Source organism: Salvelinus sp. IW2-2015, unplaced genomic scaffold, assembly GCF_002910315.2.
Source record: "Salvelinus sp. IW2-2015 unplaced genomic scaffold, ASM291031v2 Un_scaffold2183, whole genome shotgun sequence".
NCBI classification, from domain to species: Eukaryota; Metazoa; Chordata; class Actinopteri; order Salmoniformes; family Salmonidae; genus Salvelinus; species Salvelinus sp. IW2-2015.
The window spans coordinates 87,288-101,030 of record NW_019943513.1 but is presented as its reverse complement, the minus strand read 5'-3'; the positions used below and the strand labels follow the sequence as shown (position 1 = coordinate 101,030).

General features: G+C 48.1%; 1 pseudogene; it reads left to right on the top strand.

Moving 5' to 3' along the window:
- The window catches only part of LOC112073190 (estrogen-related receptor gamma-like), a 58,553-nt pseudogene that overhangs the window by 2,367 nt on the left and 42,443 nt on the right, over positions 1-13,743 (top strand).

Here is a 13,743-nt window from a genome sequence, read left to right as displayed (position 1 = left end):
GACCACAAACCATGCTCACCTAACAGCCGTTTCAAAACAAGTAGTGTGCAGAAGCCCGGGTATCTAACACTTAACGTACAACACTGTGAACACTGTGCCAAACCTAACCTAAGCAAACGTTGATCTTTATGAACAGGGGACATTGGAAGCGGGTGGAAGCTAAAGTACTTATCCTTCAGATCCCTCATCTCCATATGTGCTGTGTGTATCGCTCTCGAACCTGATAATGTGTTATATGTGCCTAGTGATTTAGGACACTTTACTTGGCGACAATATGTCTTTTTTCTGTGTGTGTGTGTTGGTGATAGATGTAGATAGGGTGGTGTGTTGTTAAGTGTGAGAACACAAAACAACACAAAAATGTGTGTGAAAAGAAAACATGAGAAGAGATGAATAGTGTAGTAGAGCTGTGGTATATGGCGTGTGTTGTGTGTGTTGTAAGTTTGGTGTGTGTGGTGTGTACCCCAGCCAAAAGCAATGTGTGTGTGTGCGTTGCGTAACGTGCGTTGCGTGTGGCGTGCGTGGTGTATTGTGTGTGTGTAGTATGTGTGTGTGTGTGTTGTGTGTGGTGATGTGTGTGTGTTTTGTTGTGCTAGTTAGTGCTATCATACCAGTGGTATCTGATGTGGGGCCAAGTGATTGTTGTGCGTATGGCGTTCAGTGAATCGAGCAGCAATGCCTCCTTACACTGATTACTCTCAATGCGTAGAACAAGTTGCTATTGACTGAGACTGACTGACATGGCTGTAGGCTAAGAACCTTCTACAGGCTCATCCATCACAATCACACACACACACACTCTCATTGTCTACAACTTCTTCATACAACATTCTAGGTGTTATTTAGCACTATTTCTGAAAATAAATCCCAAAGATAGACTTAGACCCATTTGTTATTGATGTCACTAATAAAAAGACACTACTTTTGAGCACAAAGTATTTGGTAAAATGCTTAACATATGTTGTCAAGCTTCATCATTAACGATTAAACTCACCATATAGACCACCATGTTTCTCCACTCATCTCTCCCTCCTCAAACCCTCCCCCTACCTCAATTCCTTACCATCCCACCCTCCATCTCATTCCCTCCCTCCATTTCTCCTCTAGACTCCTCCCTCCTCCTCTTCCTATCTACCTCCCTTCCCATCTCCTACCTCCCTGCCCCTCGTAACCCACTACCCTACCCCACCTCTACCTCCCCATCCATCCCAGGCACCTGTGCAGAATGATTCCAAGGCAAAAGACAAAGAGCGCCACCTAGAGTCCAGCTGCCCGTCCTACATTAAGACAGAGCCCTCCAGCCCCGCCTCCCTGGCAGACAGCATTAACCACCACAGCCCCGGGGGCTCCAGCGACGCCAGTGGCTCCTACAGCTCTACCATGAACGGMCACCAGAACGGCCTGGACTCCCCCACCCTGTACGGGCCTGGGGCCGGCCCCCTGGGCCCTGCTGGGGCCTCCAAGCGCTACGAAGACTGCTCCAGCACCATCGGGGAGGACTCGCAGATCAAGTGCGAGTACATGTTGAACTCCATGCCGAAGCGGCTGTGCCTGGTGTGTGGCGACGTCGCCTCGGGCTACCACTACGGCGTGGCCTCCTGCGAGGCCTGCAAGGCCTTCTTCAAGAGGACCATCCAAGGTTGGCTTTCACGTTCCCTCTGCTTAGGGTTACGGGTCAGAGGTTAGGGGTTAGCGATCAGACCTGTGTTTTTTGTTATTTTAGGCGCCCCTAGCCCCATTCTGCAACACACATATCCCCTGCTTATGTTTTATTTAACTAGGCAAATTCTTATTTAGAATGACAGCCTACCAGGGAACAGTGGGTTAACTGTCTTGTTTGGGGGCAGAATGGTAGTTTTTGACCTTGTCAGCTCGGGGATTCGATCCAACAACCTTTTGTTACCGGCCCAAAGCTCTAAGAACTAGGCTACCTGCCACTTATAGCTAGTAAACCAGTTTCAATAGGATATTTCCAGTGTTTATAACATGCACGGAGCGATTAAACAATGTGCTATAAGTTTTTTGGATCTGATTGTTTGGGTTCCAAGAGGAATCAATGGTCAGACACAGGCCAAAGATTATGATTAGAGGTTAGATGTTAGGGTCATGGGTCAGGTTTCAGGCTTTATGTCGTTAAACAGCTTTCAGTGGCTTTAATAAAGATAGGAGATGAATGGATGGATGTATACCTACACTCATCCTTACTGAATCACTTCTGATGAGATGCTTAGATTATGGTATTTACTAAAATAAGATTATAGATCAATGGGACTGATGGTATCAGTAAACATGATTTCTGAATGAAGTGTGTGAATCTGAGTGACAGTGACACTGCATCGGTATTTATGAGGGAGTGTATTCTGCTCGTTTTATTTATTTTGTGCAGCATCATTTTTCTATTGGATAAATATCTTAGATAGAGGATGAAGCAGTATAGATATGTGTGTTTATATTGAAACAGGCTGACAGACGTGGAAGTGAATCATCATAGAGCATTTCACTGAATGTAATATTGTGCTTGGCCCTGACACAAGCCAATCCTCCAATGGACAGATGTGTGTGCGTGTGTGTGCGTGTGTGTGCGTGTGTGTGGGTGTGTTGGCCCTAGCATGGGTCCGGCCTCCTCTGGGCAGTGGTAGACATATTGGTATGTTTCAAGCCATTAGCCAATAAAACTGCAGGTAATCACCACAGCCTCTCCAGCTGGACACCACTATAGCAACCTGGCTGGAAGGAGGGAGGGAGARAGAGAGATACGAAAGGGGGAGGGAGAGAGATGGAGGCAGGCATAGAGAGGGGGGAGGACAGGAGGAGGGATCTGTCTGGTCTGCCACAGGGGACAGGAGAAAGAGGGCAGGGGAGGGACGTGTCTGGTCTGTCAGAGGGGACAGGCATAGAGAGGGCAGGGTAGGTAGGGATGGAACTATACTCCCCCAACCTGCTGTGTTGGGAAGGTTTGAATTTTAGCGTGTGTGTGTGTGTTTGTGTTGTAGCGTGTAGGAAGCGACACTCGGAGGCTCTGGCAGCTGGTGTTGTCGTGGCACCTGTCCAGTGCCACCTGACATCCTGCATCTTTCACTCCCTTATTGGAGAGAGAAAGAGAGAGGAAGGGGTGCGAGAGAGGGGGAGAGAAAGAGAGAGAGAAAGGGTAGCAGAGGGAGAGAGAGAAAGAGAGAGGGAGAGAGAGAAAGAGTGAAGGAAAGAGTGAGAGAGAGGAAAGGGAAATGGGAAATTATGAAATGGAGGAGCAATATACAATCACCGGACAGTTTATTAGGTACATCATCCCATCCCAAATGGATCGCTCCTACAGTCAAGTGGCCGTGGCTTGTTATATAAAGCAGACAGACATCGATGCATTCATCTGAGTGAGGTATGATCATTGATGCTAGGCTCTTCGGATCCAGTATCTCAGAAACAGCCTCCTGGGCTTTTCATACACGACAGTGTCTAGGGTTTACAGAGAATGATGCGACAAACAAAAAACATCCAGTCAGCGGCTGTCCTGTGGGAGAAAACAGCTCGTTGATGAGAGAGGTCGAATGTGAACGGCATCTCAGAACGCACAACCCGTCTGTCCTTGTCACAGATGGGCTATTGCATCAGACGTACACACCGAGTTCCACTCCTATTGGCTAAAAACAAGAAGAAGCGGCTCCAGTGGGCACGTGATCACCAACACTGGACAATAGAGGAGTGGAAAAACATTTCCTGGTCCAACGAACCCCGGTTCCTGTTGAGTCATAATGATGCCAGAGTCAGGATTTGGCGTAAGCAGCATGAGTCCATGTACCCATCCTGCCTGGTGTCAACAGTACAGGCTGGTGGCAGTGGTGTACCGCTGTCCAATCTGCAGCAACTGCGTCATGCAATCGCATTGACCAACACCTCTGTGAAGGCAAAGGGGGGGGGTCCGACCCAGTACTAAATGGGTGTTCCTAATAAACTGGCCACTGAGTGTAGAAGGATAGAGAAGAGTAAGACAAGGTGTTCCTAATAAACTGGCAACTGAGTGTAGAAGGGTAGAGAAGAGAAAGGCAAGGTGTTCCTAATAAACTGGCAACTGAGTGTAGAAGGGTAGAGAAGAGAAAGGCAAGGTGTTCCTAATAAACTGGCAACTGAGTGTAGGAGGGTAGAGAAGAGTAAGACAAGGTGTTCCTAATAAACTGGACACTGAGTGTAGAAGAGTAGGACAAGGTGTTCCTAATAAACTGGCAACTGAGTGTAGAAGAGTAGGACAAGGTGTTCCTAATAAACTGGACACTGAGTGTAGAAGGGTGGAGACGAGAAAGGCAAGGTGTTCCTAATAAACTGGACACTGAGTGTAGAAGGGTGGAGACGAGAAAGGCAAAGTGTTCCTAATAAACTGGACACTGAGTGTAGAAGGGTGGAGAAGAGTAACACAAGGGAGGGCTAGTAAAAGGGATGAGAAAGAAAAGATAAGGAAAATGTGTTTATGGGGGATGGGGGATGACAAGAAAGGAGAGGGAAGGTTGAAGGGCGGTGGGTAACAAATGAAAGGGGGAGTTTGTAGGACACTGTGCTCCTGAGTGGTGCAGYGGTCTAAGGCACTGCATTGCAGTGCTAGAGGTGTAATTAGGAGTCCCATAGGGCGGAGACCAATTGGCCCAGCGTCGTCCGGGTTAGGGGAGGGTTTGGCTGGGGTAGGCCGTCAATGACTTGCCTAGTTAAATAAATGTTAAAAATACTGTTTTCCTGCTCTATCCTGTTCCCTAACCACTATGTTTCCCTAGTACATTGTCTTAGCAACATGTCACGTGTCCTCTCTCATAGTGTACCCCCACTCTATACTGTTCCCTACCTGTTTCCTGCCATAGACTCAGGTCCTATGTGACCTTCATCAGGGGCTATCAGGCTTCACTACTCATATATTAGTGACTTGTGACTGATAGATGATATGTAGAAAAGATGGCACAGACCTACAGAGACTCCTATTGGAGGAGAGAGGAGAGTGAGGAGAGAACTGGAGACTCCTATTGGAGGAGAGAGGAGAGTGAGGAGAGAACTGGAGACTCCTATTGTCTTTTAGAGTGGACAGAGAGAGGTGGATGAGAGGGAGGAGAGAACTAGATACTCACATTGTCTTTTAGAGTGGACAGAGAGAGGTGGATGAGAGGGAGGAGAGAACTAGAGAGACTCCTATTGTCTTTTAGAGTGGACAGAGAGGNTTTAGAGTGGACAGAGAGAGGTGGATGAGAGGGAGGAGAGAACTAGAGAGACTCCTATTGTCTTTTAGAGTGGACAGAGAGGTGGATGAGAGGGAGGAGAGAACTAAAGAGACTCCTATTGTATTTTGAGTGGACTGAGGGAGGTGGATGAGAGGGAGGAGAGAAATAGAGAGACTCCTATTGTCTTTTAGAGTGGACAGAGAGAGGTGGATGAGAGGGAGGAGAGAACTAGAGACCCCTATTGTCTTTTAGAGTGGACAGAGAGAGGTGGATGAGAGGGAGGAGAGGGAGGAGAGGGAAGGGCATAGAGATCTAATACTGTATGCTGCCTTCTTACTCAAATCTCATCACCTCACACCTAACAGCTCACAGAGAGAACACAAGCACACACACAACACACACACACACCACACACACACCACACACACACACACACACACACACACAAACACCACACACACACACACACACCACACACACACACACACCACACACACCACACACACCACACACACACCAACACACACAACACACAGAGGCATATTAGCAGAGAGCAGAGGACATTGAAAATGCCATTAGAAACAAGTATATCTCTCTCAGATTAGGTCGGATTTCAGCCCCTTGTGTATTTCCTCACTGCAGCAACAGATTTGAATGTTTGGTCCAATAATGTTGCTTGATCGGTAGTTAGGCTATAGCGACCAAAAGTAGGCAGTCATGAGAAGTTTAACCCGTGTGTCAGCGTAGGTTTTCAGTGAATTTATTAAATCTAAATCTAAAATCAAAATCACAAATTACATCAACAAAAGAGTGATCAAATTAAGTTTCTACATCCTTACATGCAGCACGGGACATGAGAGATGGAGAGGAGAGGAACAGAGAGGAAGAGAGATGGGGAGAGGGGGAAGATAGTGAGAGCGAAGTGAGAGGAAGGAAGAGGAAGAGGAGAGAGAGGAGAGAGTGGGGAGGGGATGGAAAGAAAGAGGAGAGGAGAGGAGAGGAGGGTGGAGAAGGAGGAGAGAGAGAGAGTGAGAGGAGAGGAGAGGAGAGGAGAGGAGAGGAGAGGAGAGGAGAGGAGAGGGAGGGAGGACGAGGAAAAGAGAAGGAGAGGAGAGAGAGGAGAGGGAGAGGAGAGGAGAGGAGAGGAGAGGAGAGGAGAGGAGAGAAGAAGAGAGAGGAGAGGGAGAGAGAGGAGAGAGAGGAGAGGAGGGAGAGGGGAAGAAGGAGGAGAGGAGGGAGAGGATGAGGGGGAGAGAAAAGAGAGAAGAGAGAAGAACAGGGAAGAGGAGAGGGGGGAGGAGAAAGAGGAGAGGGACAGGGGAAGAAGGAGGAGATGGGGCGAGGAGGAAAGGAGGGAAAGGAGGGCCGAGTGAGAGGAGAAAGAGAAGAGGAGAGGAGGAGAGAGGGGAAGGATTTTGAGCGTGTCGTGTTTCCCCGGTACCAAATCGGGCCTCCACTCCAGCAGGCCTTAGTGATTGGTCTGGTCACCAGGTCGTCTCATGCCAACCTAGAGGTCGCTGTAGTGTTCAGGGTGCCACGGTTCAGGAGCAGGGCTTAGGCCTCTGTATAACAACTGATTTGTCGCTCAGCTGGCCAACGCCTCACACACACATCCACACACACACACACACACACACACACAACACACACACACACACACACACACACACAACACACACACAACACACACACACACACACACACACACACACACACACACACAAGCACACACACACACACACACACATGCACACGCCGCACACTCCACCACAGCCTAATCCAATGATCAGACACCCCATGGAATGTTGCCAGTGGGTCAGGTTGTGGTGTGTGTTTGTTTTGCCCGTGTTTTGCGGACATGTGTACATGTACGTGATTGCTGTGTGTGTGTGTATGGGAAGGTGTATCTTGATTAAGAGTAAATTGATTAATCATATCAGTGGATGCTTCGCTGTCACAGCAACAGATATATGAGCTAAGATCAGGTCACAAGCATGCTGCCATCCAAAGACAAGGACAGACCTCAAACTACAGTACTAAAATGTGAACTCCCAGCCAGATTCTGAAAGCAGAATCTATTCTCTCAATAGAACTTTAGAAGTACAAATAATGTCGATCAGTTATTGCGTCCTGTCTGTCTGTGTGTCTGTCCGTGTCTGTATGTCTGTTAGTCGGTCTCCTCTCTCTACCTCTACTCCTCCTCATTCCTCTCTCACTCCTCTCTCCTCTCTCTTCTCTCTCTCTCTCTCTCTCTCTCTCTCTCTCTCTCTCTCTTTCTATCTGTGTGTGAAGTATGGTGTGTGCCCACTAGCTGCTAATAAACACTGTGTCTCCTTTCTATTTCCTCCTCCCTTGTACATGCCTTGCCCACAGGGAACATTTGGTACAGCTGTCCTGCCACCAAACGAGTGCGAGGAAATCACCAAGAGGAGACGCAAGTCCTGCCAAGCCTGTCGCTTCATGAAGTGTCCTAAACAGTGGGCATGATGAGAGAAAAGGTAGGAACACTCGCTTCCCATCACTCTATATTTTTCTAATTGTCAAAAATGATGAGAAGAAGAGAAGGTGGAGGAGATACACACTTTACTCAAAATTGATGACATGAGTTTAAAGGGACATAGACACACTTGTCATTGACATACTCACCGTTCATCATTCAATAGTTTAAAAAGTCCTACATATGAAATGTTAACATTAGGAAAATAGGAAGTCGAATGAGGGAGAGCGTAAGTTAAGAGAAGAGGAGAGAGAGGCAAGGAGAGGAGGAGGAAGAGAGAGAGATGTGAGAGAGAGAGAGAAGGAGAAGAGAGATAGACGAGAGATGAGATGATGAGAGAGAGAGAGAGAGAGATACTTTTTTGATGACATTCTATATATTATATTCCAACACTCTAAATCATAGCCATGATGACAGAAGGTAAGTGATAACTCATACACCATGGAGAACACACATCGCTTTCATTTACACACTCACTCCTATACCTCCTTCAGTCTCTTCACCCCTTGACCCTATTAATAATTATTAGAAAAGAAAAGAGAGAGAAACAAATGTGGAAGATAGGGTGAGAAGGCAGAGCAAGTGATACGAGCAGTGTAGTGGCCTATCCTCCTCCTCTCATCATCCCTCCTACAATCTCCTCCTCCTCCTCCACCTCCTCTTCCTCCTTCTGCTCCTCTATCCACTCCCCTCATCTCCTCCCCTCTCTCCTCTCCTCCTCCTCTCCTCCTCTCCTCTTCCTATCCTCCTCTTCCCCCTCTCTATCCTCTCCTCTTCTCCTGTCCTTTCCTCTACTACTCCTCCTCTCCTCCTCCACTTCCTCATCTTCTCCTCCTCCCTTCCTCTTCTCCTCCTCCCCCTCCTCCCCTTCTCTCCTTCCTCCTCCACTCTCTCATCTTCTCCTCCTCCTCTCATCTTCCCCCTCCTCCCCTCCTCCCCTTCTCCTCCTCTCCTCCACTACTCCTCTCTTACCTCCCTTCTCCTCTTCTCCCCTCCTCCTCTCCTCCTCCACTTCCTCCTCCTCTCCTCCTCCTCTCCTCCTCCCCTTCTCCTCCTCTCCTCCCTCATCCTCTCCTCCTCACCTCCTCCTTTCTCCCCTCCTCATCCTCTCTCCTCTCCTCCCATTCCTCCTCCTCTCCTCCAATCTCCCCCTCTCCTCATCTCCTTCTCCTCTTCTCCCTCCTCCTTTCCTCCCCTCCTCTCCTCTTCTCAGTGGTCAAGCTCTGCTGCTTTTCCTACATTCTCTCAACCCCTCTTCTCCTCTCTTTCTTTTTCTCACACACATGGTCCCTGTATTTATGTCTCCTGTAAAAATAAAGCACAAGCCTCGCAAGTACCCACTCTCCACCGTCATACACACACACACACACAACACACCCACACACTACACACACACACACACACACACACACACACACACACACACACACACACAACACACAAACACACAGAACACACACACACAGACAGAACACACACCACACACACACACACACACACACACACACACACACACACACACACACACACACACACACACACACACACACACACCACACACACACCACAGGACAAAACACACACACACACTCAAAGACACCACACACAGACACCCACACTCAAATACACACACACAGGACACACTCACAGACACAACACACTCAAAGACACGCACACACACACTCCACAGACACACACACTCAAAAGACACACACACACACACACTCACAGACACTCACACACACACACAACACAACACACACACCAACACACAACCACACACACACACACACACACACACACACACACACACACACACACACACACACACACACACACACACACACACACACTCAAAGACACACACTCACAGACACACACACACACTCAAAGACACAGACACACACACACACACTCAAAGACACCCACACACACACACACACACACACTCTAAGACCACACACCACACAAACACACTCGAAAGACACACCACACACACACACACACAAATAAACAGACACTCACAGACACACATACTCTCCCAGTGCATTTCTGCCTTGGCGTGCATCTCCCCACAGTCAGTTTGTTATAATGCTGAACTTACATCTCATCTCTTATCCGGTCAAGCCCCGGCGTCGGTGTGTGTGTGTGTGTGTGTGTTGTTGTTTGGTGTGTGTGTGTGTGTATGTGTGTTGGTGTGTGTGTGTGTGTGTGGAGTGTGTGTGTGTGTGTTGTGTGTGTGTGTGTGTTGTGTGGTGTGTGTTGTGTGTGTGTGTGGTGTACCGCACAGTGCCAGCTCTCATTGTCTCACACTGCACATACTGCAGGTTGTTTTCCCCTGCCTGTAAGTCCCTATCAGGGTAGGACACAGTATGTTGAACACACACACACTCCCCCTAGTTTACCAGCTGCGATCCAAACCTCAGGTCAGATTGTATGTAAAAGAACACACAGATGGACACAAACAGCTGGCATTGGTCATACCGTGTGGTGTGGAGGGAGGGCGGGGGGTTGTACATCGGTTGCTTGATTTGACACGTCTTCCCCTAAGCAGCCAGTCAAATAGCAGCATTTTGTGTTGTTCCTGTGGCTTCTTCTCCCCATACAACAACAACACAACATACATACACTGTATCCTCCCCTACACAACATACATCACTGTATCCTCCCCTACACACATTACACATATCACTGTGTCCTCCCCACACACATACATCACTGTGTCCTTCCCCTACACACATAACTACTCACTGTGTCTCCCCTACACACATACTCACTGTGTCCTCCACCTACCTACACAACATCCACCTATGTCCTCTCCCTCCCCTACACACCATTAACATCACTGTATCCTCCCTACAACACATATATCCTCCCCACCACACATACATCACGTGATCCCTACCCTACACACATACATCCACTGTGTCCTCCCCTACACACAGATACATCACTGTGTCCTCCCTACACACATACATCACTGTATCCTCCCCTTACACACATACCATCACTGTATCTCTCCTACACACATACATCACTGTGGGCCTCCCCTACACACATACATCACTGTATGGCCTACACACACTAACACACGTAATACATCACTTGGCCTCCCTACACATCATACATCACTGATCCTCCCTAATCACAAATCTCTTGTGATCCCCTACACACATACATCACTGTATCCTCCCTTACACACATACATCACTGTTGGCCTCCCCTACACACATACATCACTGTGCCTCCCCTACACACATACATCAGCTGTGTAGTCCTCCCCTACACACATACTCATCACTGTATCCTCCCTACACACATACATCACGTTATTCCTCCCTACACACATACATCACTGTGGCCTCCCCTACACACATACATCACTGTGCCTTCCCTACATCACATACGATCACCTGTGGCATCCCCTACACACATACATCACTGTATCCTCCCCTACACACATACATCACTGTGGCCTCCCCTACACACATACATCACTGTGGCCTCCCCTACACACATACATCACAGTGGCAGACCATGGCACCACCATTTTTTGTAAAGGGCTTGAATTCAATACATGGGTCCTGCTCTACATATGAATAAGGGTCATTTGTATTCACATATTTTCTCAATTTTCCCTCATGTCTCTTTTGGGGGGAGGGGTGGGACAACAATAAAAAATATGTGGTTTGTACAAACACACACTCCACATCTAGTTGCCCCTCTACTTTACTTTTCCCCAGGTATGATACAACTTTACCATTTACACTTCATTTATTAGCATACTTTGGCTTTCACATTTACGGTACCACCAATACAATATAAATTTAGCTTAGCATTCCCCTTGAATATACAATATGTCTTTAGCTTAGCATTGCCTTTGTGTTTACAATACAACTTTAGCTTAGCATTCCCTGTGTGTGTCTACTGGATAATATTAGAAGGTAGCCCCTGAAGGGGTTAGAATCCCAGCCTGGCCCTGGTAGTGACGTCTGAGGACGTTCATTGTGCCTGGCTAGTTCTGTTAGCGTCACAGCTAACTCACGTTGTCATCACTCCTGCTGCTGGGAGGAAAGGTAGGGATGGGGGGAGGGAGAGATGAAGGGGGTCATGGGGATTATTTGTGGAGGTCCAGCAGCTCACACCTCAAGGGGGAAATATGACAGGATAAGCCAAATCAGACAGGATAGCCTTTGCCCCCAACCCATACACCTTCCCCAATGCACACACACAGGTATGGTTTCCCACGGACACACACACCAAAACACACAGAAGGGCTATCAGCATCCTCATCTTATCACGATCTGAGAGGGAGGAGGCAAGGAAGGAGAAGGGACCATCTTCCTTCACCTTCTCATTCCATCTCTCTCTTTTTCTCTTTCTCCGCTTCTATCTCTCTTTCCTTTCATATCTTTCTCTCTACCTGCAACACATCTTCTCTCTCACCAACTACTCCTCTTTCCATCCTTCTTTCTGCCTCCTCTGATCCTCTATTTCCTGCTCCATCTGATACGAAGCCCCTCCCCCATATCTACCCCATTCCAACCGCTGCCCAGAATCCCTTTATGGGAGCCGTTCCTTTCCTTCTTCTTCTTCCTTCCTTCCTTCCTTCCTTCTTCGCTTCTTCCTCCTCCCTCCGCTCCTCCCTCACCTCCCCACGCCCCTTCTCTTTCACATCTCTTCTATCATCCCCCTCTGTCACTGTATGTGTAGTTATGAGAGGTTGGGCTAAAATGAAGTGGTGAAGGAAGTGAGATGATAGAGAGAGAGAGATAAGAGAAGGGAGAGAAGAAGATGGATTGTTCCATTTAGCAGGGTATACCAGGGTGTTTTCTCCTTCTCCTGCATGTTACCCTCTCTCTTTCTCCTGTACTTTTACCTCCATCTCTCCTTCTTGTTTACCCCCTCCGTATTTCTCTCCTGTACTTTACCTCCGCTCTCTCCTTGCTTTACCGAACCTCTCTCTTTCTCCTGTCCTACACTCCCTCTCTCCTTCTTGTTACCCTCGACCTTATTGTCTCTTGTACTTTAATCCTCTCTCAGCTGCTTGGTTACCCCTCTCTCTTTCTCCTGTACTTTACTCCCTCTTCCTCCCTCCTCGGTGCTGTTGCACACACTCCCGTAAGACCAATCATTTCTCCTGTAACTTTACCTCCCTCTCTCCAACTTGCTTGTTACCACCTCTCATCTTTCCTGTACTTTACCTTCTGCTCTCTCCTTGTTACCTTGCCTCTCCGTCTTCTCGGCTGTACTTTACCTCCCCTTCCCCGCTTCTGTTACCTCATCTCGTGCTTCTCCTGTACTTTAGCCCTCCCTCTCTCCTTGTGACCCTCTCTCTTTCTCGTGTACTTTACCTCCCTCTCTCCTTGTTACCGCCTCTCTCTTTCTCCTGTACTTTTACCTCCCTCTCGCCTCTCCTCTTGTTACCCCTCTCTCTTTCTGCTTGTACCCCCCCAACATCTTTTCTCTGTACCCCCCCCCCCACACACCACACTAACACAACTAAAACACACACAAACACACATACACATACACACAGACCCACACCATACACACACCCATGCAGACAGACATATACACAAATCACAGTAATTGGAACAACTTTAAATTGCCTGCTTATGCATTAAGTGTTACATATTCGTAGGTGCATCCAATCACTGCTACCACTCCTATCTCCCTCCCTCCATCTCTCCTCCTTCTCTACATCCATCCCTCTATCCCTCTCTCAATGGGCCTAACCAGGACTCTGGGGTGGCATATGAATGAGAAAATATAAATCTCTCTCTCTCCATATAGAGGAGAGGGGAGGAGAGGGGAGGGGATGAGAGAGGTAGTTTCCCGGCTTGTTTTAGTCAGTGTGTGTGTGTGTGTGTGCGTGTGTGTGTGTGTGTGTGTGTGTGTGTGTGTGTGTGTTGTTGTGTGTGTGTGTGTGTGTGTTGTGTGTGTGTGTGTGTGTGTGTGTGTGTGTGTGTGTGTGTGTGTGTGTGCTGTGTGTGTGTGTGTGTGTGTGTGTTGTGTGGTGTGGTGTGTGGCATTAGGAGGGGAAGTGTGCTACGC